The sequence below is a fragment of the Vitis vinifera genome, chromosome 6 (genome assembly GCF_030704535.1).
Source record: "Vitis vinifera cultivar Pinot Noir 40024 chromosome 6, ASM3070453v1".
Taxonomy (NCBI): domain Eukaryota; kingdom Viridiplantae; phylum Streptophyta; class Magnoliopsida; order Vitales; family Vitaceae; genus Vitis; species Vitis vinifera.
The window spans coordinates 15,121,233-15,129,205 of NC_081810.1; positions in this window are offsets into that span (position 1 = coordinate 15,121,233).

Consider the following 7,973-nt stretch of genomic DNA (forward strand, 5'->3'; position numbering starts at 1 on the left):
TTTTGTATAGTCGTGACACTCTTACCTTGAAGGAAGTTTTTGATGCTTTATTTTCTAAGGAGAAAATGAAGCAGCTTGTGGTTAGATCTGAGGCTAAGGCAAAGAGCCTTATTATTTGGGGATGGACACAACAAAGGAATTCTAGTGGTGATGCAAAGGGTAGATCGAAATCCAATAATAAAGACAAAACCTACAAGTACTCTAAGAAAAATGACATATCAAATTTGAATGATGTAAGTTACAAAATAAGAATAATAAAGCTATTGCAAATCAAAAGAGAAAACAACAAGAAAAATTTGATGAAGCTAATGTTGCAGAAGATGAGTATAGTGATGGAGAACTCCTAGTTGTTTTTTATGGTGACTCCAAACCTTGTGAGGATTGGATCCTTGATTCAGGTTGCACGTTTCAAATGTGTCCTAATTGGGACTAGTTTTCAACATATGAAATAGTGTCCAAAGGTGTTGTGTTGATGGGAAATAATGCATCTTGTAAGATAGCTGGTATTGGAATGGTCAAAATCAAAATGTTTGATGAGTTTCTCAGGACACTTAGTGATGTGAGACACATTCCAAATCTAAAGAGGAACCTTATCTCGTTGAGTACTCTTGATTTAAAAGGGTACAAGTACATTGGTGAAGGTGGAGTCCTGAAGGTTAGCAAAGGTGTTTCTGTAGTGATGAAAGGGTAGAAAAGGTCTGCCAAATTATATGTCTTGCAGGGTTCCATAGTTATAGGTGATGCAGTTGTTTCTACTCTTTCCTTGTCAAATGGTAATGTTACTAGACTTTGGTGTATCCGTCTTGGGCATATGAGTGAGAATGAGATGGCTGAATTGACCAGAAGAGGACTTCTTAATGGTCAGAGTATTAGTACATTGGTGTTCTATAAGCACTGCATTTTTGGGAAGCAGAAGAGAGTCAAATTCATAAAAGGCATTCACAGCACAAAGGAGACACTTGATTATATACATTTTGATCTATGGGGACCATCTAGGGCAACTTCTAAGGGAGGTCTTAGTTATATGCTGACTATCATTGATGATTTTTTTCAAAAAAGTTTGGGTGTTCTTCTTGAAGCAAAAAAATGATGTGCTAGCTACATTCAATGAGTGAGAGGTAAATAAGGAAGTAGATAAAACGTCTCCATACTGATAATGGCTTAAAGTTTTGTTCTGATGAATTTAACGTTCTATGTAAGCCGGAAAGAATTGTGAGGCATCACACAATTCGTCACATTCCATAGCAAAACAGTGTGGCAGATCGACTGAATAGGACTTTGATGGAGAAACTAAGTCTTTCTGGTTGAAGCTACCTCTACAACTTGTTTTCTCATTAATCGTTTTCCCTCAATTGATATTGACAAAAGGACTCCACAAGAAGTATGGTCTAGTACTCCTGCTAGTTACTCTGATTTGAAGATATTTGGATGTCATGCCTATGCTCATGTTGATAATAGAAAATTGGAACCTAGATGTATAAAGTGTGTCTTCCTTGGCTATAAGTCTGGTGTTAAAGGATATAAGCTATGGTGTCCAGAAATCAAGAAAGTCATAGTTAGTAGAGATGTTATTTTTTATGAAACTATTATGCTTCATGACTCATCTTTGAAAGATCCTTGTGATAAAAAGCAATAGAAATCAAGCACATAGGTGGAGTTTAAGATTAGGTCAAGATCCATACCAGAGTCTACATCTCAGTCTAGTTCAAAGATGCAAAGTGGTGGTGGTGTTGCTCCCTCGCCACCACTGGCACCACCACAATATTCTATTGTTAAAGACAATTCTAGAAGAGATATTAAACCTTTACTGAGGTATGTTGAGGCTGATTTGGTTGCTTATGCCTTAAATGTGGCTAAAGGTATTGATTCTAGGGTAGAACCTTCTAACTACTCAAAGGCAGTTAATTGTGATGATTCTGGCAAAGGGATGATTGCCATGCAAGAGGAAATAGAGTCACTTCATAAGAATGACACATGGGACTTAGTGAGACTACTTAAAGGTAAAAAGACTGTTCATTGCAAATGGGTGTTCAAAAGGAAAAAAAGAATACCAGGAGTTGAAGAAGCCATGTATAAGGCAAGATTAGTTTCAAAGGGCTACAGTCAAATTCCAGGAATAAACTTCACTGATGTGTTCTAGTTGTAAAACATAGTTTGATTTGGGTCTTTGCTTGGTATTGTGACCATGCATGATTTTGAGATTGAGTAGTTAGATGTGAAAAGAGCATTCTTACATGGAGAGCTTGAGGAGGACATCTACATGCAGTAACCTGAGGGTTTTATAGTTTAAGGAAATGAGGACTATGTGTGTTTGCTGAAAAAGTCTCTCTATGGCCTGAAGCAATCAACTAGATAGTGGTATAAGAGGTTTGACTCATTTATGACCACTCATGATTTCAACAGAAGCAATTATGACAGTTGTGTCCACTTTAAGAAGAGTGATGATGGGTCATTTGTGTATCTACTCTTATATGTTGATGGTATGTTAATAGCACCCAAGGATAAGAAAGAGATAAGAAAGATAAAAGTCTAGCTCAGTAAGGGGTTTGAGATGAAAGACTTAGGAGTGACAAAGAAGATACTTGGAATGGAGATTTTAAGATATAGAAAGGCAGGTAAATTATACATAAGTCATAAAGAGTACATTAAGAAAGTTCTTCACAGGTTCAATATGCAGAATGCCAAACCTGTTAGTACTCTATTAGCAACTCATTTTAGACTTTCATTTGTTTTATCTCCACAATCAGATGATGATGTTGATTATGTCACAAGTTCCATATTCTAATGCAGTGGGGTGTCTCATGTATGCTATGGTTTGTTCATGTCTAGATTTATCATATGCAATCAGTAGATACATGGCAAATCCTGGTAAAGAACATTGGAAAACAGTTCAATGGATTTTTAGATACTTACGTGGCTCTACTGATGTTTGTTTGCATTTTGGGAGAACTAGAGATGAAGTTGTTGGGTATGTCGATTCTAATTTTACAGGTGACCTTGATAAAAGAAAATCTCTTACAGGGTATGTTTTTACTATTGATGGTTGCACTATCAATTGGAAAGCTCCTTTGCCGACTACAGTTACTTTATCTACTACTGAGGTTTGAGTACATGGCTATTATAGAGGCTTGTAAGGAAGCTATTTGGTTATAAGGACTATTTGGTGAACTTAGTGACAACTTGCATATTACCATTGCTTTTTGTGATAGTCAGAGTGTTATTTTCCTCACAAAAGATTAGATGTTTCATGAGAGGACAAAGCACATTGATGTCCGGTATCATTTTTGTGCATGATGTCATTGCTCGTGGTGATATTGTTGTGGCCAAAGTTAGCACTCATGATAATCCTATTGATATGATGACAAAGATACTCCTTGTAGTCAAGTTTGAGCATTTCTTAAACTTGGTTAGTATTTGTTGTTAAGTTGCCCTTTGGGATTTGTGGAAGAAGTGAAGATTTTTTGTTGAAGATTGGAGTTTTTTTTTTTTCATTTCTTACATTAGAATTTGTGTCAAGGTGAAGATTGTTAGAGATTGGTGACATGATTTCCTTTTTTGGTCAAACCCGAAATGTTCGCGATGCGATATATATGATGAAGAAAAAAATTATGGATTTTCCTGGTTTATTTATTTTTTTCTCTTCCAGATGTATATATATATATATATGCACGATGGTATATAGGTTTTCAAGGATTTATATAGTAGTTGTTTGATACTCTCCCATTTTGTTCCAATTTTTGACATAGTGGATTATTCATCTCTACCCATGGTTTTTCCTGTCTAAAGTTTTCCACCTAAATCTTTGTGTTCTTAATTTTTTTTTTTGTCTATTATCATTTTTCCATAATAATATCCTATCATTATTATATATAATTAATTCATATAATATTTGTTTTTTCAAGAACAACCTCATTTTTAGAAAAAAAAAATCATAATTTAATTAAAATAATTTTAATATCTTGATAAAAAAAACTTGGATTAGATAATGATCTTCTTTAAAAACAAGTGATGATAATTTAAGTTTTTCTTCTTAATCTATTGAATAAAAAATAAATTTAGATAAAAATGAAATAAATACAAAAAAATAATTTTTATAATCCAAATTACATATTTTTTTAGTTACAATTTAATTGATTTATATAGTGTTTTATTTCTTACTATTAAATATTATTAAACATATAAATATATATATATATATATATATATATATATATATATATATATTCAAGTCTTCATTAGGCAGACAAACATAGCAATATCTAGACCTAAGTGAAACAAGGGTTTTAGTGCGACTTGAATTAATCCAATATGAATATGATTAAATTTCTTCTTATGTTGATTAATAGTATTTTGACTCAATAATTGAAGACTTTCTAAATTTCGATTAAGAGAAATAGTTTTGTTCTTCAATTTTAATTGAATAATTTTGACTCAATTCAAATTTTCCTTATTGATATATTGTATTAATTTTCATGTGAGGAATTGACCAATTATGTAATTGACTCTTTATTTGTGTTGTATTAATTTCTTGATTATTAATAACATTTTTAGTAAGTGATGTGTGTGCAAAATTATCAGATTAGGATGCATAACTATCACTAGACCTAAGAGATTTGAAAGAACTAGATCTACTTAATCTCCTTATAATATTACTTATTGTCATAAAAAATAATCACAATCTTATCTTTGATTAATTCAAATAATTTTCTAAATAGGGACTACCACAAGCGAATTAACACGAGACTTATGCTCCTTCTGCCCTTCAAACACTACTATCTAGGTTGACCAAGCTGTTGATAGAAAATTCAATTTGGACTAACTGAGGACTAAATTAGTGATTATAGACTATTTCAAGTTGTAATATCACTTAGTTCTTAAGTAGAACTTGGCTCTGATACCATTTCAACCTAGGATATAAAACAATTCATAAATCAAAAGATAAATTATGCAAATGAAATTTAAAGCATAAAATGAACACAAATAAAATAAAATTTGAATTGAAAATTATACCTTGATACAGAGATGTTGAATCTTGATAACAAGCTTGTTGACAACAGAGGGTTTTGATTACAAAGGAAAGGTTTTTGTAAAGAGAGTGATTACAAAAAAACTAAGAGAACTTTTTAAACACTCTTGCTAGCTCTGATAGTCTCTTATTCGTCTCTACCTTGTGATGAACTTGATGACTCTATTAATATAGAAATTTGATCGACTTGAAACTTATTAGAATCTGCGGAATTGAAACTTCTTTAAACCCACAAATTATTGGAGTAGACAATTTGTTGTTTCTTGTTGCCGAAAGTTGAATTTTTTGTTGTTGTCAGAGAACCTTTTGGCATGCTTCAAAAAGAATAAATACATTTGACATGTTTTCTCTTTCAAGAGAACAAATGACTAGTGACTTTTCATGCATACCCATTCATATCCATTAATTTAGGTATCTAGATGCAATTAATTCGGTTGATGTTTTTTTCTTCAATGACAATCTATATATATATATATATATATATATATATATATATATATAGAAATTATCATAATGTAATTAAAATAATTTTAATATCTTCATAAAAAAAAACTTGAATTAAATAAATATCCTCTTAAAAAATCATAACTTATTTTTTTAAAAAAAAAAATTGGATATATACAAAAAATAAAACAAAATTTACATAATGTATATATGTTTTGTGTATCCATATATGTTCAAATAATGTTTTTTTTTCAATGACAAACTAATCTTTAGAAAAATTATCATATTTTCATTAAAAAAATTTTAATCTCTTGATAAAAAAACTTGGATTAGATAATGATCTTCTTTAAAACAAAAATGATAATTTAAGTTTTTTTATTCTCAATGTGTTGGATAAAAAATAAAATTAGATAAAAAACAGAAAATATAAAAAAAAATGACTTTTGAAATTCAAATTACATTTTTTCAATTACAATTTAATTTATTTATATAATATTTTATTTTTTACTATTAAACTTTATTGATCATATTAAAAATAGTATATATGTTTTGTTTATCCATATTAAACAATTTAGGTTTATTGCACTTTACCCCCTTAACTTATAGCGTGTTTTGCACATTACCCCATCGAGTTTAAAATCGAGCAATGTACCCTTTATGCTTTATAATTGCATGCAATGTGCATTTTTGGAGTGATAGTGTTACCTTAATTAGACGGAAGGTGCATGTTGCATGTGCTTTTCATGTGACCTATTTAAATGAAGGCAAAAAGGTCATTTCATTTAAAAAACCCCCCAAACCCTAACCCATCCCCTTCCTTCGTTCATTCCTCTTCTCAATCTCCGTCGTCTGTCCTGCTTCCATCGCCATTGGTGCCGCCATGGATCCCTTCACTAACCACCCATCACATCACCACATTGCCGCTAAGGACTCGACCCTCCTCAAATCCTACATTATCATTCCCCTAATCAAACCTTAGCCCCAACACCTTTCCCAAACACATCATTTTGATGATCAGTCGCCACTAAAACCTCGACCTCGACCTCACCCTCCAAATATTCGACCACGCCGACAAATTCTTCACCAATTTTGTCCACAATTATGAAACCTACCTCACCACAATAAAGCTACCAATTGCTTTAAACTCGCCAAATCCTGTATTTTCCAGTTTTTTTAAATCCTAATTTTTTTTTATTTGCTGAAATTTATGTGAGAGAAATGATTAGAAATGCTTCAGATAAGTTTCCATTTTTAGATTCTTGTTTCTTAAGCATTTTCATTGGATTTGAAAATGTTGTCATTTGAATTTTGAATTGATTTTCTTTTTGGATTTTTATATTGTTTTTCAATCATTTTTGTTTGATGATTTGAATTTAGTTGTTTTGGATCATGATGGTGTTTCGATTTGGTGCTTTAATTGCTAGGTAAAACATATTTTTTGTGAATCCGAGCTTGTTTGGTTGTTGAGAAAATGTGGTGAAAGAAAACGAAGGAAAGAAGAAAAATGAGGGTTGGGTTAGGGTTTAAGGTTTAAAAATGAAATGACTCTTTTACTCTCACTTATTAAAAAAATGATCATTTTGCTCTTGGTCACGTGGAAAGCACATGTCATTTCGTAAAAAAAAAAAAAAAATGTAATGTCCTGACTGAGAAAATGTACATTGCATGCAATTATAAAACATACAAGATACATTGCTGGATTTTGAACTTGAGGGGGCAATGTGCAAAATACGGTATAGGTTAAGGGGGTAAAGTCTAATAAACTCAATATTTTTAACATTTATTATGGTTTTAAATATTATTAATTATTAAATAAATTAAAATTTAAATGGATGCATGAACCGCCACTCATCTAATCATAGTGGCCTCATTCATGCACCTAATCATTTTCAAATTGTCTTCTTCCTAGTTAGCTGATGTTCTCCAATTCTCACATTTTCTTCAGGTGGGGCAAAATAATTGCAACTAATCACATATGGAAATTGCACCAGATAATCTCTTTGCATTTTCGGAAATGAAGAATCCTCGTGTTTATCGCACTCTTTAGTGTCTTCCAATTGAAATGTTGGTTGAGATCATGATTCAAGTTGCACAAAATATCATCAACGAACTTCTTCAATGCCAAAAAAAAGGTGTACATCAAGCCTTTGAATTTTTTCTATATGTATATAGGTATATAGTCATATTATAAATAAAGATTAATCTTCATATTTAACATTGTAGTTGTAGAAAATTACATGAGGCATTGAATGAGACAAAAATCATGTGATATATCTTGTTAGAAAAATTCCTAGCCAGCCCAGGGTGTGAAGCTAGGTGTAAGATGACTTTATTCTTAAAAAGTTACAGAAATGTTGGAAATCCAGAAACATTATACAAGTAAGGAATGGTAAGTTTTTATTTTAGATGATTTAGTAATCCTATTTGAATAAATATTTATGTCTTATTTGTTGTGAACCTATATATATATATTATAATTAGAGTTTTTTTAGCTTGGAGAAAG